The sequence below is a fragment of the Aotus nancymaae genome, unplaced genomic scaffold (genome assembly GCF_030222135.1).
Source record: "Aotus nancymaae isolate 86718 unplaced genomic scaffold, 86718_ANA_hifiasm-v0.15.2.pri h1tg000020l, whole genome shotgun sequence".
Classification (NCBI taxonomy): Eukaryota; Metazoa; Chordata; class Mammalia; order Primates; family Aotidae; genus Aotus; species Aotus nancymaae.
The window spans coordinates 25,449,764-25,475,938 of record NW_026988432.1 but is presented as its reverse complement, the minus strand read 5'-3'; positions in this window follow the sequence as shown (position 1 = coordinate 25,475,938).

The following is a 26,175-nucleotide window of genomic DNA, read 5'->3' as shown; positions in this document are numbered from 1 at the left end:
TTTTGAGACCAGCCTGGTCAACATAGTGAAACCCCATCTCTATTAAAAAATATATATATATTGCCAGGGGTATGGTGGTGTGCACCTGTAGTTCCAGCTACTTGGGAAGCTGAGGCTTGAGAATCATTTGAACATGGGAAGTGGAGGTTGCAGTGAACTGAAATAGTGTCATTGCACTCCAATATGGGAGACAAAGAAAGGCTCCATCTCAAAAAAAAAGCATGGAGGTTGCTAGGAGGCTTAACTTATCCCCATTACAACACAGTGGTGCCCTGACATGAACCTTCATTGCAGACTTTTCAATTATTGTAAGGTTAAGGACCCTTTCCTGAAATTATCTGCATAATGCTACTTTAAAATCTATGTACATGATATTTTCTGCTCATATAGTTCCTTTTAGGTCATAGTTGTCAGTCATATCACCGTATCTGATTTTTAAATATTCTTCCAAGCAGACATTGTGACCCCCAAATAAAAAGAGACCTCAAAATAATGGCTGACAAGCTCTTAGTATAAATGAATGATTTTCATCTATTGTGTGTGATTCACAGAATGGAATTTCTGGCTAAACACTGACCATCATAAACAGTTATTTACCTAGAGTTTGGCTATTATTTTTCCACATTTTAAGTTCTTCTCAGATTTTACTTCCTTCTGTTTGTTTTCTTATTCACATTTCCAATTTACTAACAATTTGAATTCTGTTCTTGTTTCCAAAACACTGTTTTCTCCCTGACTGCTTGGTACCGTCTGTACTTTTGATGAGCCTGTCTTCTTGCAGGGGACATTAGGCAGCAGCACTGGGCCCAGGACTGACCCCTGCCAGCATCGGCTAATATGTCCCTCAGGTTGGTCATAATTTAACAGGAGATGCTCTGAGTCTTCCCTCGGGCCAAAAGGTAACTGTGGAATGAGTATCTTCCTAGTTCTTCAAATATACATTTGTTTAGGTAAGAACAATTTTAACAAGCTTGGTCCCCAAGGATGCTGTTTGAAAACTGCTTAATATGTGGATTTTACATTGGGCAGAAAGCTTTTGCAAGTGAACCTAATGCTAGTGGAAATCCACCTACTGAGAGGCTTCCCAGTTTGCAAAAGAAACCTTAACTTCAAGGCATTTCTCCAATTTATACACAGTACTCCTACAGCTTCAATTGTGAGGGTTCACCCTCAGACTTGTCACAACATCAAATTTCTCTACCAAGTGAAACCATACATTAGATGTACTTGTTACACTCTCGATCAGTTTAAGAAAAACTGATCCCATGAGTCAGAGGTTAGTAGAGAGCCCCTGAATTTAAGGTGTGAGGATATCATTATCTGTCAAACTTTAACATACAAACAGAAAAACATTGCAGAGGGCATAGTTCCCTTCAGCACAGCCACCATGGCAGACTTGATGCCTGTCCTGAGACCGGTTTTATTTTAAATCTTTCTCTCTAGTATTTTCTTTTTAAATCTCAAAGGTAATACTTGCATATGGCAAAAATTTCACTGCATAATGAAAAGCAAATGTCTCTCTCACCTCCAACCTTCAGTTCCTTCTCCAGAGAAAAATGCTGTTGCGTTTCTTACATACCTTCCAGAAACTCTGCATGAATATTCAAGCACATTGCCTATTTTAACCATCCAAAGGAAAGAAAACTATTCCCACAATTCTGAACCTTACCTTTATCCTTCAAAATCTTGACATTATTTCCATAATTAGAATATAGGCATAAACTTCATGCTCAATATTGGCTATCAAGTTGTTTCACTGGTTGCATGTAACATATTTTATTTAGCCAAGCTCCTACTGATGGGCATGTATATTGTTCTAGTTTTTTGCCTCTAGAAAAAAGAAGCTATTAAAGGAATCAGGCCATGTGTGTTGGCTCACACCTATAATTCCAACACTTTGGGAGGCGGAGGTGGGAGGATCATTGAGGCCAGGAGTTCCAGACCATCCTGGACAACAAAACAAGACCCTATCTCTACAAAAAAATTAAAATTTAACCAGGCATGGTGGCACACAACTGTAGTCCTAGCTACTTAAGATGCTGAGGTGGTACGATCACTTGAACCTGATTCCAGGAGTTTGAGGCTGCAGTGAGCAGTGATTGCACCATTGTACTTTAACCTGGATGACAGAGGAAAACCCTCTCTTTAAAGGAATGAATATAAGAAGGCTAGAATGGGATTAGCATAGACAGTGTTTGGAGTCAAAGCTAGATAAGAGGGCCGGCCAGGCCCAGTAGCTCATGTTTGTAATCCCAACAGTTTGAGACACCAAGGTGAGGGGATTGCTTGAGGAATTTGAGACCACCCTGGGCAATATAGCAAGACCTGTCTCTATTAAATAAATAAAGAATAAAAATTTACAAATCTTTATACGTTCATATTTGCACACATGTAATACTATATATCTATAAGAAATTAATATCAGAAATTCCCATGATTTAAAATCATAAATGCATTTAGTAAGTTGCTAGGTGCTGTTAAGAGATTGCAGCAATGAATACTTTTCCCCCAAATTTATGAAACCATGAGTCCTCATGGTAACACTGTGTACTGTTAGACTTTCTATGTTTGCCAATATGATTGATGAAAATCGTATTTTAGTGTTAAAATTGATTAGTCAGTTTGAATAATCTTATTTTATCTATAATCATTAGATTTAGGGTGAATGGGATTTATAGGTAAATGTGGATGATGATAATACCAAGCCCAAAAGGTTTCTTTAAAGTTAAATAAATTAATACAAGTAAAGCATTTAAGCCAGTACCTGCCACAATGTATGCAACTTGGAGGATAATGGCTACTTATAATAATTATTATTGTTACTTTGTTGTATGCTTAGGCACAGTTCAGTTTTTTCTACATATGACTAGTATAATTATGTATTTTGGTCATTTTTCTATTAGGTTATTGGTATTTTTAATACTGATGCTGTTTTAATAACTATGTATTAAGAATATATATATATATATAGTATAATAATATAGTCAATAAAGGTAAAACACTTAGGAATAAACTCAACAATATGTGTATGCAAATTTTATGTGAGTAAAACTTTAGCTACTCCTGAAAGGCACAAAAGTAGAATTAGAAACTTAGAAAATTATTATTCTTAGATGGGATTTACTCAGGATTATAAAAATATACATTCATTATAAATTAATATATAAATTTAGCATGAACCCAGTAAAACACTGTTCTTATTTCTTTCTAGACAAGCTGATTCTAAAGTTTATTTGGAAAAATAAGTGTGTCAGAATAGCTAGGGAAATAACCCTGAACAAAGAGTTCCAGTGAGCTAGTACCACACACTAGAAAGTCTACTGGAAAGTCTAGTCTATAAAAACTAGTGTGATATTTGTCAATAAATAGAAAAATGAACCAATGGACTAGAACACAAGTTCCAGAAAGAGTAACAACTACCTGTAAAAATTTGCTCTATGATAAATGTAGTACCAAATATCATTGGAGAAAAGGTTGGGCCTTGAATAAATGGTACTAGGACAACAGGGTCACCATCTGAGTAAAAACATCACACTATATATCAAACTCCAAGTGGATCAGAGATCTGAAAGTTAAAAAATGAAGATTAAAACTACTAGAAGAAAACATAAGTGAATGTATAAACTTGGGAATATTTCCAATTATGATTCAAAATCCAGATGCAACAAGAAGAATGGTAAACTTTATTAAATAAAATTTCATGGCCAAAAAAACATAAAAGAAAATGTATTCAATTTATGTTGCACAGTGTCCATAACTCTAATAAAGAACTGTTAAAAGTTAAGAAGGAAGAGACTAAACCTGATAGAAGAATGGATAGAAGATATAAATCAATAGTTCACAAAAAGTAAGAAAAGCAAATAACTTTAAAACATATTTAAAAATCAAACATTTCTTATAAGAAAAGAAAATCAAAACCACGCAATGAGATATCAGATTGACAAAAGTAAAAAATAAGATTGATAAAACAAGCACTCTGTTGGTATAGCTGTGGAGAAACAGATACTCTCACACTTTGCTTGTAGAAATCCAAAATAGTACAATCACTAAAGAGGGAAATGTGGCTCTATCTTACACAATTGCTTATGCTTTTACTCATAAAGCAAACACTCCATTGGTACAGCTGTGGAGAAACAGGTACTCTCATACTTTGCTTGTAGAAATTCAAAATAGTACAATTACTAAAGAGGGAAACGTGGCTCTCTCTTATGCAATTGCTCATGCCTTTACTCTTAAATGACTAAATCCCACTTCTTCAAGTAAACCTTGTAGATACACCTGCATAAAAACAAGACAAAACAATTACCACAGAAAAAATGAACAAGGTTTTTTATTAGTGAATTCTTTGTAATGTAAAGAGATTGGTAATAAATATGCATCAAGATAATTGATTAAATAAAAAAAATGTAGCTCAAAGTATGATTGCATACTATACAATCTTTAACAAGAATGAGAAACAGCTACTCCAGGAGCTGATACAAAGAGGATTCTTACTTATCAAGTGAAGGAAACAATATTATTGTTATTTTATATAAGAAAGAAGAGGAAATAATCATACATATTTATAGGAAAGACAAATGAGAAACTAATAAACACATTTACTAAAAAGAGACCAGAAGAGCCAGTAAGTTGAATTTACCATTTTATATACTTATGGGTTTTGAACCATGTAAATGTTTATAAATTTCAAACTAAAAGAAAGAAAAAAGAACCCTAAGATTAAACCAAAGGACTTCAGTTTATATAAAATTGATAATATAATCACTGAGAGCAAAGCGTGTGTTGTTCACAATAGCAAAGACATGGTGTCAACCTAAATGCCCATCACTGACAGATTGGAAAAAGAAAGTGTTGTACATATACACCATGGAATACTATGCAGCCATAAAAATGAATGAGATCATATTTTTGTGGGAACATGCATGGAGCTAGAAGCTACCATCCTTGCAAACTAATGCAAGAAGAAAACAAATACCACATGTCCCCACTTACAAGTGGGAGCCAAATGGTAAGAACTTATGAATACGAAGAAGGAGACAACAGCTGGGGTCTACTTGAGGGTGGAGGATTGGAGAAGGGAGAAGAGTAGAAAAGATAACTGTTGGGTACTGGGCTTAATACCTGGAGATTAAATAATATGTACAACAAATCACTGTAACACGTGTTTACCTATGTAACAAACCCATCTACCCACAAACCTAAAATAAAAATGAAAAAGAGAAAAGAAAGGGTTTAAGTGATTTTGAACCCAACACTATGACTGTACATAATGGGGAATATTTGAACAGCACACAATAAGAATTGCATAGAAATCTTAAATTCACACAGTAGATTTATTATTAATAGTAATGTTAATAGTTATGATTTAGTAATAGTAGTACTAGTTTTTAAAATTAGGCTGTATCATTGTAGGATGAAGGAAATAGGTAAATACATTAATGTTATTATGAACCAAGATTTTCATTGTAAAAAAATATGATAATAAAATATAAGTAATTGCCCTTTTAATGGTAAATTTAATTGAAAATATAAATGTAAACTCATAATTTTTCAAATATATATTTACCCACTCTACCCGCTGAAAAAGTTTGGAAGCAAAATACCCAGGATCAATGAATGAATCAGCATCCAGATCTATTTCTAATACTCTTGCCCACTTAAAAAAAAAAAAGAGCTTTTTGGAAAATTGACTGATTTCAGATATTCTAGTTATCTACTGCTATAGATAACTAGATAAAATAAACCACTCTAAAACCGAGTGGTTTACAAAACAAGAGCATCCATATTGCTCATGAATCTGTAATTTGGTCTGGACTTGGCAGGAACAATTCATTTCCACTCCACTCAATGTCATTGGGGAGCGCTTATAGCCTGGAAATGGGACTCACTTGAAGGCTCACTCATATGTCTGGCAAGTGATTCTAGGAATACCCAAATAGCTGGGGGTGGCAAGAGCTGGGGTTTTCCTTATCTTCATATGGTCTCTGCACCTTGGTGGTTTCGGGATAAGAAGGCTTCTTATATGTCGGCTCAGGACTCTCAAGACATATATGTCTCAAGAAAGAGAAAGCCAGACATCAGTTGTATCTCATTTTGTGATCAAGTTTTGGAAGTTACACAGCATCACTTCTGTGTCGTTCTCTTTGTTAGAAGTGAGTCACTAAGACCAACTCATATTCTATGGGAAGGGTAGTAGAATCCTCATTTTGATGGCAGTAATGTCAAAGAATTTGTGAACACGTTTTTAAGCCACAGGTTTAAAGAAAAATACAATGTGAGTTGAGACCTCTAATTATACTGAAAATCAAGAAAGTGCTCAAAGATTAATGTAGATATGTATTAAAAAAAAAAAAAGACACAAGAACTTGCTTAAGCACGTACCTATTGATCAAATTTGGGACAACTTAAGCATCATAGTGAATAATCAGTATAATCAATTGTAACAGATGGGGCTGACATGGTGGCTGATGCCTGTAATCCCAGCACTTTGCGAGGCTGGGGTGGGTGGATGACTTGAGCTCAGGAGTTTGACACTTGCATGGGCATGATGAGACCCCGTCTCTACTAAAAATACAAAAATTAGCCAGGCATGGTGGCACATGCTTGTAATCCCAGCTACTTGCGGGGGCTAAGGTGGGAGGATGGTTTGAGCCCAGGATGCGGAGGTTACAGTGAGCCCAGATTGCACCACTGCACTCCAGCCTGGGTGACAGAGTGAGACACTGTCTCAAAAAAAAAAAAAAAAGTAACACAGGAATAATAAACATTTGAGTCAGAGTGATTCAAAAGATAGGGGAGAGGTAGCAAAAAGTCTCCTTTTAGATGAATGGTGGCTAATACACTGAGAAAGAAACTAAACGTCACAATTTTGGAAATTCCAATGTTAAGATTGGTTCAAGGAGGAGACAAACATGGATGCTGAACTAGTAGTTGAAAGTTTGTTGGGAAGCAGTATTTTCACATTGTGCCAAAAAATGATCCCAAATATTATTTACTAATTGCAAAGGGAAAAATGCACCTTACCACAGAGATCTGATAGCTACTATTTTAACTAGGTGATCACATTTGATATTGGCAATGGTAGGACACCTTGACCTATAACCTTTTAAGCCTCCTATTGTGATACCATATAATTGAGCAAGCATCTCCCATGATGTATTCTTGTTTTCATTGATTAATCTAAATTAAATCAGGACTCTAGTTTTTTTTTGTTTTTTTTTTTTGAGACGGAGTTTCGCTCTCGTTACCCAGGCTGGAGTGCAATGGCGCGATCTCGGCTCACCACAACCTCCGCCTCCTGGGTTCAGGCAATTCTCCTGCCTCAGCCTCCTGAGTAGCTGGGATTACAGGCATGCGCCACCACGCCCAGCTAATTTTTTGTATTTTTAGTAGAGACGGGGTTTCACCATGTTGACCAGGATGGTCTTGATCTCTTGACCTCGTAATCCACCTGCCTCGGCCTCCCAAAGTGCTAGGATTACAGGCGTGAGCCACCGGGCCCGGCCCCCAGGACTCTAGTTTTAGTGTCTGGTTTACAGAAAAGGAAGACATTAGAAAACTTTTTTTTTTTTTTTTTTAAAGCAAGAAGAAATAGACAAATCCTGAATGTAGGACATCAATAACAAAACTGGCCTGGATTATTCAAAAGGTCAATATTGAAAAACAGGGGAGGGCTGTTGTTTAATATGACAAAAGTATTAAAGAGCTATAAGCAAGTGAGATGCCTTAACACTGATAGGATCTTGGTTCACTAAGAGAAGGTGAGAGAGAGAGGGAGAGAGAACAAGCCATAATAGACATTCCTAAAACAATTGGGCAATATTTACACATAAACTAAATGTTAAATTATACCATGAAATTATTGTCTTATGTGTGATAATGGTAATATATTTTGAATAATACCTTTAGTCATAGGTAATTCAGGGAGAAATATTTAAGGAGAAGTGTGATATTTGTAATTTACTTTTAAATGACCTAAAGGAACAAAATATTTAATTCTCATTGAATGTAGGGGGAGCCTATATAGGTGTTTGTTGTACAATATTTGTATGAAAATATTTTATCAAAGAAAATTGAGGGATAATAAACACAATAGAGTTTAGGGAGCAAAGTAAGTGATCAAGGAGAAATTTTAACTTTTCTCAAACGAATTCTACCAATTTCAAAATTTATGGCCTGTTTTTTCTATAGGGGCTTCAAACTACCCCCTACGACCTGAGAGTGCCACAGAGTCACCCAAAGAAGCTAAGTGGGAGAATAAGCAAGGGATTCATTGGCTTTCCATACCTTCTCTGTTTGCCTACAAGCATGTTTGAAAAACAATGTATCAAACTCAATTAGATTTTCAGGGTTAATTAATTGTATGATTTTCAGGTAGACTATTAAGTCTGTCCTCAAAGAAGAAAAACAAAAATATATGGACAATACTTGAGTTATTGGAATAGCTGTAGTATTTTAACAGGGTGATAATTTTAGATATAACTTAAACTACAATTAAAACTGTAAAACTATGTGTGTGTATATATATTTATAAAACATAGTAGAGTGATTTAAAAAAATAATTCCATGATATTCATTAGTCACAATATATACTTACAGAGACTATTAAAAAAAGGATGGAAATTTATTACTTCCAGGGTAAGAGAAGGCTTTGGGGCTCTGGTGGTCTGATATTATCCGCCCCTCCATTTGCTACACTTATATTCCTTTAAACGAATCCTGTCCCTGAATCAGTTCTATTCCAAGTAATAAAGAAAATAAATTCAAATGGCACAAGATCAAAAGTACAAATTCAACCCAGGTGGTCTTCATTACCATGCCAGTTCTCTGGCCAATAATGTGACTACAAACATAAAGATGAATGAAACACAACTGAGTGCTTCCTAGTCTCTTCAGATTTCAGAAACTGGATCTCCTTGAGAGGAAATCAAATTATGTCTTTGGAAGTAATCTTTCTTTTAATACACATTTATCAATAGTTTCTTCTCTCACTGTCTTTCTGTCTTTTAAATGGTTATATTATATTACATTTTTATATTAAATATGCAAGCTTCATGTCTGAATTCAAAATCAGCATTATAGATAAAGATAATAATAATTAAAAAGTGAGAATAATGATTGTGGGTTTGGTGACAGAGGAAAAGATCATATTCAGAGAGGGGAAGAATAAAAAGCCTCATTAAGCCATCATTTTGGGGTGGAATTCTCCTCCTGGATAGTGGCATGTATTTGCTTTCAAAAAACCTTTGATAATGGACAGAAAGAACACACTTGAAAGTTAATGGATTCAATGATATAGTCCTACTGCCTGTTCTATCCAACTTTAATTTGGAAAAAAATATAGACAGTTCAGGACAGATATGTTTTAATCTTTATCCAATATGGGCCATTTTCTCCCAGGACTATAGCATTTCCATAAGCTTCCTGAACTGCTCGAAGAAATGTTTGAGTTCATGAGGATATTTCCAACCCCAAATCCCTTAGCAAACTGTCAGAATTCAATCACAGCCTCTGTCTGTTCTGAGGTTCTAGATGTCCTGGTTGAGGTTAGCATTAGTAACATGAATAGCTGTCATGTATACAGTGTTGCCAGTTCATATTTTCCTGCATAGCATCTTGTCTAGTTCTTACAGTAAACTTGTAAGTTATAGTATTTTTCTCCTTCCTACTTCACAGATTATAAGGGAGACATTGTTGAAACAATATTCTCGCTTTTCTACTTCATCAACTTTAGAACTTCCTATGATCTATGCACATTCCTTTTTGCAAAGCACTTGGAACAGTGCCTGACAGAGAGTGCACTCCATGAATTCATATCATTGATAAGTCTATGTTTCTCAAATTGGGGAGCACACAACCTAGGTGGGTACTCAGGACACCCAACTCAGTGCATGTTCTTGGATTATCAATTTCATTGCATGTTAAATAATTCAAGAACTATTTTCATTCAAAAAATAGCTTAGAGTAAAACATAAGATTTTTATGACTTAAAGATAAAATATGAGACATGAACAGACTTCCAGCCTTGCCACATGCTAATTTGATCTATACCCCAACTCTCTGAAGTATGCAATCTGTTGGAGTCACTTTAGCAGGAAAATTGAAAAAAACCCACTGTAGGTGTTCTGCCATCTTATTCCAGGCTCTGGAGGACTCAGTTAAGCAGTGACTGGCATGGTCTGACTCAGCTGGCCATATCAGGCACCTTGACATTGACCCAGTTCCTGAGAGATGCTGATGGGATCATGAAAGTAATTCAAGAAGTTCTCCTGTCTTTGAATATCTACCTCAAGTCTTTAAAGAGTCTTAAATTTTTACCATTAATTTTACATTTTCAAAGCAAATTTCCAGGAACAGGTTATTTCAATTTGCTGATTTTATAGATTAGGAAGCTGAGAATCTAAGACATAGAGTGATTTGCTCAAGGGCATGTAAAAATATTAAAATAGAATCTGAGTGGGTCTTCATTTCTTATCCCTGGTGCATGCTATTTCCTCTTTCTTTATTTGACAGCCTGTCTGAAAAAAAGCAATTATAGAATCTAGGAGGAAAACACCAGATACACACACTAACAACCGAAGCATAGAGAGGTCGAGATCAGCGTCCTTAGAATGGGATTATATAATGTCAATTTGGGGGAGTGAGCATGGAACATGTGGCGATGTCCCAGTGAGAGATCCTGCCCTACCTCTGCCAACCTCTGTCAGCAGCTAGGGGGTCCAGAATTGTCAGAGGGGAGGTATTCCAAGGGATTCTGGGTATCAGTGACTATGATGATAAAAAAGAATAATGCTGAGAAGAGAGTCATCCAGAAAAGTAGAGAGAAAAAAACTAAACTTTCTACAACATTAATACGGGGTGGCAAACAACTTATTCTCGAAAACAAACAAAGAAACAGATAAAAAAAAAATAAGCCACCCCCAACCCTGCGTCTGTCTGTGAAACTCTCCAGGGCCTCAAACCCAATTCCTTCCTGGCTTCTTTGCAGAACTAAAGCAAACATACTGAGCACTGTTTACCAGAAGCAGTCAACGATGCCCCAAGGAGCAGTATCCCTGAACTTGCAATGCTGTCAGCAGAGAAAATGCTGATGTGATGTTTGAAACCAGAGTTCAGGGGAGAAAGCAATCAGGCCAGAAAAAAACAATAGAAGTAGCAGTGTTTCAAGTGAATCCCTTTTAATGTCACCCAGGAAGGGCACTATGTTCTAGCATCAAACTGAGGTCAGTAATTAAAACTGACATCTGAGAATGACAATTTCCAAATCTCCCTAAAATGATTAAATAGCCCAAAGTGACCATCTATTCTATTCCTTGTTTTCAACTATCTGAAGTGAGTTGATAGGCTTTCATGGGAAGCCTACAGTCACAGCATCTATTACGAATAAAAGCAGCAATCTAGAGTTTACCCTGTGCCAGGCACCGTTGTTGCACTTTAAATTGTATTGTCTAGGTTAGTTGGGTTATTTGATCCTAACCACAAGCTTATAAGGTAGATGTTATTTCTCATATATAAATAAAAAGGTGAAGCTCAGGGAATATAAATATATTGCCCAAAGTTTTGTGGCCAGTAAGTGGTGGAGCTGAGATTCCAGTTCCCAAGTTTGTTTCTTAAACCTAAAGCCTGCGGGCAGAAGACTGGGCAATAGGAAATTTATGGGAACTAAACAGCTACACTCCCTGTCTTCATGGAGCTCACTGTTGAGCAACAAAGACAAGCAACTGACTACCCAGGCAAACCCAGTTCAGGTGGTAACCTTTTTGATGAGGGCAGCAGGAGATATAATGGGAGCAAGAGTCAAAGCCTTAACCCTGGGTAAGGGAGTCAGGGAAGGGTTCCTCTGCAGTAATGTTTAACAAATCATCCGAGAGACGAACAAGAATTACTCAATGATGTGGTGGGCTTCTACAGAGGAAACAGAAGGTACTATGACCTGCAGGGGACAGAGACTGGAGCATTTTCAGGCAAATGAGTCCATTTCAGTATGATAGGAGTGTGGAATGTGAAAGGAAGGAGGAAACATCCAAAACTGGAAAAGTACGCAGGAACTGAACCCCAAGGGACTTTATGTTATTATAACAAAGTGGGGTGGGAGTAGGTACTCCCGTTCCGGTTTTTCTTTTCTTTTCTTTCTTTTTTTTTTTTTTTTTATCATAAATAGGCAGTGTTAGATGATTTATCTTTCTTTTTTGTCTAACATATGGAGATGCAATTGTTGACAAATTTGTTCAGCATTGGTAAGCAATTTATCAGCATATTGGCATTCTAGACTTCTGTTCTCATTCCAGTGTAGCCTTCGGAAAACTCTTGAAAGGGAAAAACATTATCTCTGGCCACACTCTGTTTCTCTTAATGATTATTTCTGCAGTGTCAGGATCACTACTTCCAGATTCTGCTTTAACCATAAGATCTCACAAAATAACTTGAATGGTTGCAATGGATTGATTCTCAAATACGTAATCCAAGGAGGCAACACAGCTTGACATGGGTAAGAGCACAGAATGCAGAAACAAACCGGATGTTCAGGCCATAACTCCACCCAGTGTAGAACCTTGTGCAAGTGGCTTAGCTTCTTTGTGCCTTACTTTTATCATCTATAAAATGAGGACAATAATAGCACCTACCTCTTGTGTGTATGAAGATGACTAAAAGATTTATTATGTATCAAGCATGTGAACAGTATCTGGCACGTAACAAGTACTTAAAAACACTAGATGTGTTTTTCACAGCTAGAGATTGTGATATGAGCAAAGTACTATAGGAATGTAGAGAAAGGAGCAATTTATTGGGGGTAGAAAGGTGTTCGGGAAAAGTATCACGGATTTGGGATTTTCCAAGTCTTTTTTGAAGAAAAGACAATGCTATATTCTCCCACTCCAGCATTAGAGCAAATCATTCTGTTTTTTGAAAGATGATTGGGTCCTGTAGGAGCAGTAACCTGGTCAAGCTGTCTCTAATATAGCAGTCCTCAGGACAACATTTGTTTAAATCATGTCCGGAAAGTTGGTGTGTGTTCCCATTTAAAAAAATATGTTATTTATAAAAATCTAAATTTGAACAATAAACCACTGGCCACATTTTAGCAGAACTATTGACTTTATGAAATGATTTATAGCAAGTTTCTTTTTTAAACTAACAAATCCTCCTTGAATATTAATTTATAACATCTCAATTTGTACCTTCCATTGCACTGAAAAGACATGAGCTGTAAAATTTGAGATACTCAACTACGTGGCACTGAGTTACATTATTTCTTACAACAACTGTAAAATGTGTGATGTACCTATTATTATCCATGTTTTAAGTTAAAGAAATTGAGACTCAGAGAAGTTGAGAAAGTTGCCTTAGTTTACAAAACCAGTATACGAAGGAGCCTTGATTAAAGACTAGGTTCCAATGCCTATGCTCTTCCCTGCATGATACAATGTTCAAACACAGAGATGGAAACATTCTCTAGAAGGAATCGTCATTTATTCGCTTTCCTAATCTCTCCATTAAAAAAAAGAAACCCTACAGGTCATTAAATGAGAAGAGGTTTTCAGGTTCTAATTTGTTTTTGCCAAAGCTGCCTTGCTACTTTTGGTTCTCCCCTTAGCTTTGGTTGCAACATAAAACCACCAGTTTAGCTTCCTGCTCTTACCTAATTCAGCTTTCCACCTCACTTAACAAAACACCAGCTTGATGTAAGCCAGTGAGTGAAAGTTTACTCAATAACCCAACTCCTTTAACTCTAATTAAGCCTATTTCACGCCACTGTCTAAATTTGGAACTGACAACTTAATTGGTTGTCCAAGGAAATAGGCAAGGAGAATGCTTCTCTGATGAGGTTACATAGGACTATACTTCTTTCTACATTAGCAAGAAAGAAAAATCCCTGAAGTATAAACTACTCCTGAAGTATAAACTACAAGTTTTCCACGATACTTTCAGTTTTTGAGATCACTTTTGGAAATCATATTTAGCCATTCTTAGGTTAATTGCAATAATTTCTTTCTTTCTTTTTCTTTCTTTCTTTCTTCCTTTCTTTCTTTCTTCTTTCTTTCTTCTTTCTTTTTCTTTCTTTCTTTCTCACTTTGTCGCCCAGGCCCCTCTGCCTCCCGGGTTCAAGTGATTCTCCTGCCTCAGCCTCCCGAGTAGCTGGGATTACAGGTGCCCACAACCATGCCCAGCTAATACTTTGTATTTTTAGTAGAGACGGGGTTTTGCCGTGTTGGCCAGGCTGGTCTCGAGCTCCCGACCTCGTGATCCGCCCTCTTCAGCCTCTCAAAGTGCTGGGATTACAGGCATTAGCCACCACACCTAGCCTTCTTTTTCTTTATGGTTGATGTTGCTGAATCTTTGCCTTGAATCTATTCTACAAAGAATTACCTTAACTACTACCCCAAAAAATAAATTCTCAAAATTTTGTCCAGTCATATCACATATTTTAGATCAAGCTATTCTCAACCTGTCTAACTAAGGTGGAATTACTCCACAGATTACCTAGAGTTGGATCCTGTCTGGCAAGTTTAATTAACAGATTATGTGTTTCCTTTTAGAGGCAAACTACAGAGAAGCTGTGTGTGTGTGTTTGTGTGTGCGCATGCACGCATATATCTGTAATTTATTTGGCCTCAGCCTAGGAGTCTGTTTGCACCTCAGCAACACAAATTTTCTAGAGAGGGATAAGGAGAATAACGGAGGCTGCAGAGAAAAGTGACCGCTTATATACTGTTGGTAGGAATGCCAGTTAGTTCAGCCACTACAGAAAGCACTTTGGAGATTTCTCAAGAACTTAAAGCAGAGCTACTATTTGACCCAACAATCTCATTACTGGGTACATTCCACAAAGGAAAATAAATCATTCTACCAAAAAGGCACATGCACTTGCATGTTCAAGACTGTGATATTTACAATAGCAACCATTGGATAAAGAAAATGTGATAAATATAGATCACGGAATACTATATGGCCATAAGAAAGAATGAAATCATGTCCTTTGCAGAAACATGGATGCAGTTAGAGGCTGTAATCCTAAACAAATGAACACCAAATACTGCATGCTCTCATTTATAAGTGAGAGCAAAACATTGAGCACACATGGACATAAATACGGGAACAATAGACACTGCAGACTACTAGACAGGGGAGGAAATAAAAGGAGTGTGGTTTGCAAAACTACCCCTCAGGTACTGTGCTTATTGCCTGGGTGATGGGATCCATACCCAAAACCCCAGCATCATGCAGCATTCCCATATAACAAACCTCCACATGTACCCCCTGTATCTAGAATGAAAGTTGAAGTTAAAAAAGTAATAATGAAAAATCAGCTTCAGAACCAGTGCAAAGCTCCCAATCTTGGCAAGTAATAGCCATGAAATCCTTTGCCTCCTCCCTAAATTAGTCTTCCTAATGTTGAAACTCTTGGTGGGGTCACTGAGAAAGTTTAAAAGAAAAATTTCAGAACTAAAAGGGGCCGTATCCACCTGACTACATTTACTGATGAATTTACTTAGATGCAGGTAAGTGAATTGCCCAGAGTCATAGAGGCAGTCAGAAAACCAGCTCTCTGACATTTAGTCTACTGCTCCACCACCAGGAACTAGGTGCCCTGCTCATTTGTAGTGGTCTATGTATGCTATCAATTGGTATGCTGTTCTTCACTTCTTATGGCCACAGAAGTTTGAAACTACACTCAAGCATAGAGACAGTGAGAGGTATGAATTTATTTCACTTAGTAACATGAAAGATTCTGCAAGGTAAGATTCTGCTACCTCCTAGAGGTAGCATGCTCTCTTTTCTTTTAAATTTCCAACATGGCTGGGCATGGTGACTCACACCTGTAATCCAAGCATTTTAGAAAGCTGAGGCAGGAGGATCACTTGAGGCCAGGATGTAGAGGCTTCAGTGAGCCATGATCTTACCACTGCACTCCAGCCTGGGTGACACAGCAAGACACTGTCTCAAAAGGAAAAATACGAAACAAACAAAATAAAACATACACCACAAATTCCGATATACTTACATTGGCTATTTAGGAGCTTTTACTATGTAATTTTATGAGCAGATTTTCATTTGATAGAACATATGACACCTAAAAATGAGAAAACTAATATAGTGGAGTAGAGATCAGGTTCTATACATTCAGAAGCTAGCATGATAGTTCACAGTTAAGCACCAAGATGTTTTCTTTCTCCTTGCTTCTGATTTGGCATCCATTTATCATATCCCATGTTTGAGAAATCTCTAGACTTTAAGTGACCTATATTGTCTAGTTTTGGGATTTTGGGTTTTCCTCCTCATTAGGATCTGTGTTTCTTGAAGGAGATGGGTAATGGTATCATAGGTGCTGGATGTGGCAGGCATGGAACAGGAGCAGGAGTCAGTGTTGGCTGTGGATCTTCCTAAGCAGGCTGCTCAGTCCTCTGAGTAGCTTGCACCTGTCAATGCTGGGATCTTTATATTTGTTTTGTGCTGTCCCTGGTCTATTAAAAAATTCATCCAATATCCCAGTTCCTCTTGGCATTGCTTCAGCCTGTCAGAGCTTCTAACATTGTTCTTTTTCTAAATTGCCATGAGCAGGGCTTGGTTTTAACAAAACTATAATGTTGGACAACTTGGTCCTCACCTGTGTCTCCCTCTTCTGTGTTTTTTCTCATGTCTGGCTTCTGCGTCACATCTCTGTAGGAATGAGATCTCAACTGAGATATGAGTTCATATCTGTGGGCAGAGCGTCATTTGTGCATTCAATTCACACCCAAAAAGTATTTGTTGAACACTGTTTGAAATATTAGTTATTTGTCTAACGAATTCATAATTCTGTCATAAGTCATATTCCCTTACACAATTTCCACAATTTTTGCCAAGTCATCTAAAAAAATAACCAACTTAGTATTCTTCATTGAAATGAATTTACTGTTTACTTAAATTAATATCAAAAGTAGATTTTAGAATTTGTGATTCTCATCAAGAAGACAAACTAAGCACTGACTGTTGACTCTGTCTTCCACAGCAAACCCAGGAAATGCTAAAAATATACAGCTTGGGTGAAAGTGGAGTTTCTCCTAACAAATGGTACAAAACTGTGAAAATACCTTAGGAGGCTTAAAGTCTCTGCGTGTCGTTTTAGGTGAAAGAAATAGCAAACTGAAGCAACTAAAAGGGAAAGGGTTGGAGTGGAAGTTTCTAGGCACACTGATATAGTTTGGCAGTGACTCCACACAAATCTTGAATTGTAACTCCCATAATTCCCATATCTCATAGGAAGGACCCAGCAGGAGGTAACTGAATCATGGGTTGGGCCTTTCCCATGCTGTCTCATGATAGTGAATAAGTCTCATGAGGTCTGATGGTTTTGTAAGGAGGAGTTCCCCTGCACATGTTCTCTCTCTTGCCTTCCACCATGTAAGATGTGCCTTCGTTTCTCATTTGCCTTCCGCCATGATTGTGAGGCCTTCTCAGCCATGTGGAACTGTGAGTCCATTAAACCTCTTTCTCTTACAAATTACCCAATCTCAGGTATGTCTTTATTAGCAGCATGAGAGTGGACTAATACACACACCCTCACCTCCTTCTCTCAAGTTGTTCTAAGCAGCCCAGGCTAGAATACATGACCTGAGTGTAAATCCAGTACAGTAGTGTAAAATTTGGCTGGCACTGACCAGAATTTGAACTTTCCAGATCTCTAAAAAGAAAGAGATTAAAATAAACAACTACACACTGCCTTGAAAACCTACTCTGGATTATTAGATTGGCCCCATCTGTAGTATTATCAGGGAGGCTATAATAAAAGCTAGACATAATGAGTCATGTCAAATCCAGCCAGAGCCCTGCTGGAATAGACAGCTGACTGCCATGTTTATTCATCCAACAGATATTTACAGAATGGTTGCTCTATGCCAGGCATTGTTCTGAGTGTTGAAGATAGTAGTAAATAATACAAAGTTTCCACTCAAAAGACAAGCTAAAGCAGAAAAATAACCAGTAAATACGTAGTAATTGGACAACTTCCCATGAGTGTTGTGCCCCATATTCTCCAACATGGGCAAGATAACTGCCATAGAGAATAAATGTCAAGGAGATCCTGGGATGATAGGACAAATGATATCCTAGGGGTCAGCATATAACCAGAAAAAAGTGGAAGTGGCAAAGCAGATTATATCAATAGGCAATTCCACCTAGAAATATAGCATCCCTTCCTCAAAATCAGAGGTGTAACAAGCCTAGGGTTAGACTTCACACTTTCCAGATTAGAGGTGATAGTTTAAAGGGACTAACCCTGGAAAAGGAATACTGATAAGGTAACAGTACACTTTTTTTTTAGGTCACAAAATATTTAATGAGTGTGACAATACAAGGCAACAACAGTAACAACAACAAATATACTAGTGAAAGCAGAGCTAACAGAGCAGAAAGAAACTTTGAATAAGCATAACATATCTTTAGGGAAACACATTGCAAACATGAACAAAGAACAGATGTTTATAAAAAGAAAACCAGTTGGAAATATTGGATGGGGAAAACATAATCATTTAAATAAAGATTTCAATAGAGAAATAACAGAATAGATGCAAAGAGTTAATTTATGGGCTGGAAAATCATATTGAGATTTTCCCAATTAAAAAGGTGTCATAAATAGGCAGAGTTTTGTTTAATGTAAGATGTATAAGAAATCAAATTAGAATGAACACTTTCATCTTGTAGGAACCCTAGAATATTTAAAAGACAGTGTAGGAAGATAATCTTTGAAGAAGTAATGACTATTTTCCAGAACTAAAGAAAGCACATGACCTTAGATTGAAAATAGCTTCAGAGTGTAAATCAGCTCACAATAAACAAACAAATAAATAAAAACACAAATTCAGATGCATCAGAGTAAAATTTACCAATAAAGAACTTCCAGAAAGAAAAAGCAAATAAAAGTCATTTCCCACAGGTGTGAGAAATGACATCAAATTTCTCAAAAGCAGCAAGACAATGAGGTCATGCGCTGTTGAGGGGAAGGGGAAGGAATTGATTCTAGATAACTCAAAAAATATGTCACTTAAATCATATAGTGAAATATTTTTTTTTTTTTTTACCTTAACACCCATAGACCTCATCTGAATTATTTTTTGGAGTATATTCTTTAAAAAGAATATAAATTAGGCCCCAAGGAGGCAATAATTATAAAAAAAAAAATAGGAATAAATAAGGACACTAGTAATGATCATTTGTTTAAATAAACAATGATTAAAAGGAAATATATATCTACAACTCTTAATCTACAACTTAATGTCACATCAACACTGGTATGATGAATTGTAGTAAAGACCAAAAAGAGATAAAAGTCAAGCTTCTTAATATTTAAGAGAGGGAGACATAGGTACTAAATAAAGTGAGGCATTGCCCAAGAAAAGAAATTCTATGCTTTAATAAGTGAATTATAGCCATCAGAGAAATGCAATGAAATACATAATTTTATACAAGCAATGGAAATAAGAGAGTGAGAAAGAGGAAGGAGGGAAGGAAAAAAAGAAAAGATTGATCCTATCTGTAAGAATTATCCTTAGAAACAAACAAAAAAGGTAGTGAAAATAAATCCAAGTTTATTTTATTATAAGAAATAAAAATGTGCTAAAGTCACAGATTTTTAAAAACAGACTCATAAGATTTAAAAATCTAACTTTTTTTAACTTTAAAGACAGAGAAAGGTTGAAAATGAAGAGTTGGAGAGAGAACTAGGAAGAAAATAAAGTTGGGATAGTTATACTTTTAATATCAAACAAAATCAAATAAAAACATACAAACAGATGTATATGTATGTGTACATATGTGTCAGAAATGTCATAGAACAGAACTTAGTACATTAGTTGTGCTATAAAAGAGCTGTTTGTAATTATCAATATTTTATTTAATGTTAAAAGATAAATTATAGACGAATTTCTTAGGTGCATAGCAGTCTACTGTATAATTTCAAATGATTTATTTAAACATTCTCCTCTCAAAGAGGTAGAGCAAAATTCCCTTCCTTTATATATGGCCCACTCATGATGCTTTTTTTCAGAGTACAGGATGGAAAAGAAGAAAAAATTGTAACTTTACAGTGGAGAACCCTGATAAACACTCTCAACCAGGTGATCCAGTTTCCTATCAAAAGATGAAAACAGCACTTTGGTCTTTCTCCCCCAAATCCATAATCCCAGTCCAGTCATGAGAAAAACATCAAACAACTCCCAGTTGAGGTACATTGTGTAAAGTACCTGATGAGCACCTTTCAAAACTGTCAAGGTAATCAAAAATAATGGAAGTCTGAGAAACAGTCACAGCCAAGAGGAACCTGAGGGAACACGATGGCTAAATGTATGTGGTATTCCAGAGAGAATTCTGGAACAGAAAAAGGGACATTAGGTAAAAAACAAAACAAGACAAAACAACAACAACAGAAACCCAAGGATATCCGAATAGTGTATACACTCTAGTTAATAATGTGTCAATATTAGTTTATTAATTGTAACAAATGTACCATAGTAATGTAAGAAGTTAACAAAAGGCATTTGGTTGTGGGTATATTGGAACTCTCTGTATTGTCGTCACAATGTGCCCATAAATCTAAAACTATTCCTAATTTTTAAGTTTTTTTTTTTTAAATGCTAGTTAACATTTTTTTTTTTAAAGAGTCATAGCTCTAAATGTATGAGCTAAATCTATAAAACTCAGAAGAAAACGTATGAGTAAATCTTCATGACCTTGGATTACACAATGGTTTCCAGATGCAATGTCGAAAGTGCTAGTCACAAGAGAGAACAAAAATGGATTAACTGCACCAAAATTAAAACTTGTATTATGACCAATACATCAAGAAGGGAAAAGACAACTTACAGAATGGGAGAAAATATTGGCAGATTTTACACCTGAAAGGAGAATTACATCCAGACTATATATAAAAAAACTTATGTAACTCAATAATAAAAAGACAACCCAATCAAAAAGTAGGCCAAGGATCTGTTTAGATATCTCTTTAAAGAGGATGTACAAATGTCCAGTATTTGTATCATTAGTCGTAGGAAAACACTTACCAGAACCATAATTTAATAACTCTTCACAACTACTGGGTGGCTAAAATCAAATGTTCTCTAGGATGTGGAGAAATGAAAAAGAAAGCCTGTATATTGTTGATGGGATTGTAAATGGTACAGCTGCTTTGGAAACCAGTCTGGCCGTTCCTCAAAAGCTTAAACATAGAGTTACTGTATGATCCAGCTATTCCATTCTTAGATGTATGTTCAAGAGAAATGAAAATGCATGTTTACACAAAAATGTGTACACAGGCTGGAAGCAGTGGCTCACTCCTGTAATCCCAGCAATTTGGGAGGCTGAGGTGGGCAGATCACCTGAGGTCAGAAATTTGAGACCAGCCTGGCCAACATGGTGAAACCCCATCTCTACTAAAAATAAAAAAATTAGCCAGGCATAGTGGCGTGCCCCTGTAATCCCAGCTACTGGGGAGGAGAATCCAGCTACTGAGGCAGGAGAATCAGTTGAATCTGGGAGGTGGAAGTTGCAGTGGCAACTGCACTCTAGTCTAGGTGATTGAGACTCTGTCTAAACAAAACAAAACAAAACAAAAAAAATGTATACACACATGTTCCTACTAGTATTATTCATAAGACCTAAAATACAGAAATAACCCAATGTCCACCAACTGATGAATGGAGGATAAACAAAATATGGCCATTACATAGAATGGAATGTTGTTTGCCAATAAAAAATGAAATACTGATTCATGCTACAACATGAATGAACTTTGGAAGCATTATTCTAAGTGGAATAAGCTACACACAAAAGACCTCATATTGCATAATTCCACTTATATGCATTGTCAAGAATTGGCAAATCCACAGATACTGAAAGTGAAGTAGTGGTGACCAAAGGCTAGAATTAGGAGGGATTGGGAAGTCACTGTTAAGGGGTATGAGTCGCTTTCTGGGGTAAAGAAAATATTCAAAGTTAAAGAGTGCTGAGGTTTGCACAACTCTGTGAATAAATTAAAAACCACAGAACTGCATACTTTAAAGCATAAATATTACAGTATTTAATTATATCTCAATCAAGCCCATTATTTATTTAACTTTGTATAGGAAGCATTTCAAAAATTGAAGACCACAAACATCATGTTTGTGTAAACAGAGAACACATTTCTTCTTTGGCTCACATTAACCATTCTTCAAAACTAATCATGTATCAGGCCACAAAAGAATTTCAAGACACTCAAAGAATCAACACCACACACATTATGGTCTTTGACATAATGACACAAAATTAGAAATTAATAACAATAGAACAAATGAACATTTCCATGCTTCTAAATATCCCATAGGTTTAAGAGAAAAAGGTGGAATTGTAAACTATTACAGCTAAACAATAAAAGCTGTGTATTTTGAAATGTATGATATGCACCTAGAGGGTACTAAGAAGAAAACACATATATAGCTTTGACTGTTTTTACTGTAATTATCAGAAAACAAGAAAGGCTGGACACACGTGAGGTAAATGTCCAGCTCATTACTCCAGAAAAATAGAAATAGACCACGTTAAAAAAAAAAAAAAAGAAATAAAATAGTATTGATGAGGCCAGAAATCAATGAAGTAGAGAACAGAAATACAATATAATTAAAAAGAAAGTTTACTCTTTAACAAAACAAATAAATAAACTTATGGCCAAGCAGATCAAAAGAAAAAACATATAATAAGCAAATTTAAAAATGTGAAAATCTGTATATAAAATATAGCAAGTTGCACAAAGACACAAAATATAGTGAACAATTATATGTTAACAGATTTGAAAATCTAATTAAAGAAATACACTTATAGAAAAACACAAAGTGTCAGAATTAGTATAAGAAGATAAAACATGAAAGAACAATGACCAAAAAATTGAAATGGTAATAAAGAATAAAAGCAGCCCTGACATACACACACTTCCTCTTCATCCATCATACATTTTCTGGCTCAATTTTTGGCTACCAGTTCTTCTCTTCCAGTCCACTTGCAGACTGCTGCTTGACTGCTGTTTTTAAATAGCAAATGTGATTGTGACCCGCTTGCTTATTAGCTCTGAACTGACTTCCTACAGATTAATGGAAAAGTTCATAATATTTGATTTACCGTTTGCTCCAGTTGTTTTGAATATAGTTCTTGACTAGATCATGCTTTTCCACCTTTTCATGTCTTTTCCACCTTTTCATGTCTTTTCCATATCTTCCTTTTCCCTGAAATACCTGTTTCAATCTTCCCATCATCTTTCAAATTATTTCTTATCCCTTAGAACTCTGCAATGTACAGCCCACCCCCAGTCTGATTGAGCTTCGCTCATTTTGCTTTATTGATGCAATCTACACATAAGTAAGTAGCATTTGCTCTCATAAATGTAAAACCAGCGTCACTTGGCATAAAGGGAAGAACTGTGAAAAACTAAATATTTTTAACATTATATTTTAAATGAATACTGTGGCCTGCTCTTAACTTTCCACTTGCTGTCTATTCTGTTATTAAAAAATATATTACCATATGTGAGAGTGGTAAAAACTAGCACTAAACAGAGATTTTTCTCTTTGATGTTATAGGAGGATAGATAGAGAGATAGAGTGAAAATTGTAAATGGAATAATTTTCTGAATTTCACTGGAAATCATTTTATGTCCTGTAAGTAGGAGCACAGAGATTTACCTAAGCTATGGCTTTAGGCTTCAGAGAGTTCATGCAAAATCCCACCTTTGCTATGACATTCTTGTGTGGGACACTTCAGGACAAAACAAAACAAACAAAACAATAATATGAACCCATCCACCAAATAAAAATCCATCTGCAATGGTCATATTTCAATCTAGGAGGAGCTAATTGAGGGAGAGAAACTAGAACTTTGTGGTTCCCTTTAATTTATACCCTGTAAACATGTAGTGAGATACCTGCTCCTGAGTTTGGCAATGGCTGTTAATTCATGACCATGAATAGTAAAGCACTCTCTAAAGGCACCGTGTGGGAAAGAACTTGCTATGGCAAGTTTAATCCTGAACAGAGATGACAGAGGTGATCTACCTAGGTAGGCATCATCCTTATTTTCCTTCAGGACTTCATGCAAAGTCTCTCTCAGGTTAAATACTTGCTGAATAGGGCTACCATGTCCAAAAATGAGGTTATATCATTCTTTGACAGAGATATCATTTAAACATAAGCATGCGATACTTTAAAATTTCCACATTTCTTTTGATGGTAAAATTAGATTTAAAGACATTGTTGAAATGCACATGATTTTCAGGTCAAAGTTCCTCCCAATGTTGTCATTTTTCATGCATGATTATTCCCATTTTAAGTTAGAGCAACTTCTTGTTGTGGGATGTCAGTTTTATAGAAATACCAAATCTTAGTGAAATATAAATTTGTGGCAAAATAGTTCCTTGCAAGTAAGTATCTCTTTAATCTGACAGGAAATTTAATGAAACCTTTATTTCTAAACCACCAAGGAATTAAAGTAAGCAAGCAAACATTTAATCAGAGTGCCTGTCTGGACAAATTATAAAATCTTGAAGTTGAAATAACCATAGAAGTAATCAACATGGTATTGAGGAAAAAGAAGGTGAATAACAATTGTAGGGTAATTTACATGGCCATGCCCTTTATAAGCAGGATGAGGAAGCATAAGCCCAGAAGAAATATTTAATGTCCAAGGTCAAGCAGATATATGTCACAGAGCAGAATATAGGGTGCAGATTTGCCTGTCTTCAATTATGTCTTCCAGTGCCACACTGCTGATTTCACCCAGGATTATTACTTTACTTTGGAATACAGTTCCTGTTCTCCACTCACAGGCTACATGGCCTTTGGATAAGTTTCATATATATACAAAATTCAGGTTTATTCAGGTGTAATTTATAAGGTATCTAAAATACGATTCATCCATTCTATGTGCAATGAATTCTGACAAATGCATTCAGTCTTGTAATCGCCACTACAAATCAGGGTATAGAATATTTCCATGTATTTTCAAATATTTCCAAATCAGGGTATAGAATATTTCTATCTAAAGTGTTCACCCATACTACTTCAGTCCTTACAAGAGAGTAGAGTCCTATTCCTTCCTGCTATACACATGTATTAATCCTATAAATGGCACAAGAAATTTAAAAAAAAGTGGTTAAAAAAGAGAAAGTGTTTTGGGACCTCAGGTCCACAGAAAGAACACAACCCAGGGGATCTTGCCTCCCCTCACCGGATGGAGCAAGGCTACGCACACCCAGAGTTTTCCAACTCACAACCTAGCTAAAAAATGCAGCTCAGGTAGGCATATGTCTACTCAGATTGAACAGGACCCAGCTGACAACATCAGAGGATAAGTAAAAAGAAAAAGAGAGGGAGGGGGAGAGAAAGAGAGAGAGAGAGGGAGACAAAGAGAGAGATGGAAAGAGAGAGAGAGGGAGAGATGTGTGATCACAGCAAGGAGCCCAAAATGAGAAGCCATTTGTCTCTTACCTTCTTGCTGTTTTTTAAACTTCTCAAGTGATTTCATGCTTTTATGCATCAGTGTGTTTAATTATTATGCTGTTCCCTTGTTTTGAACATCTCTCTTCACGTTCTACTTTATGGAACTCCACTTTATCTTTCAAAATTCAAATCAAGTCAACTTTCAATATTTCTCTGTATCATTGCCCAATGCTGTTAAACAGATTAATTTTTTCCTTGCTTTGTTGTGAAGTCACTTTCTATGGGACTGTATTGAATAATTAGTAATTAGCCAGTTGTGGTATAGACATCTGCTTTGGAAGGAATGCTCTTTTGCTTGAATATGAGTAGTTTCTCTATAAATAAGAACTGTGTCTTATGTTTCTTTGTACTTCCTAGGACCTAATAATATCATTATTTGTTGAATTGAATTTACCAAATGTGGATTTAGTTGTTTTAGATTTTAACCCAGGCAGTCTTACTCCAAAGCTAAATACCATTTAACCACAATGGTATCCTGTGAGATCTACGTTGTACATGACTGCAGCTCCTTGAAACTTGATAATCCACAAGCAGTGAAGAGTTTTCTATTAAAATAGAAAAAGAATGTCTATTTGCCTTCTATTCTAAACATACGTGGACATATTTTATTAAGCAGATACTTTGTGTTTATTTGTTCAAGGCAGTGTGGTGTATCCTGAAATGAAGTTGGTCTTGGGCA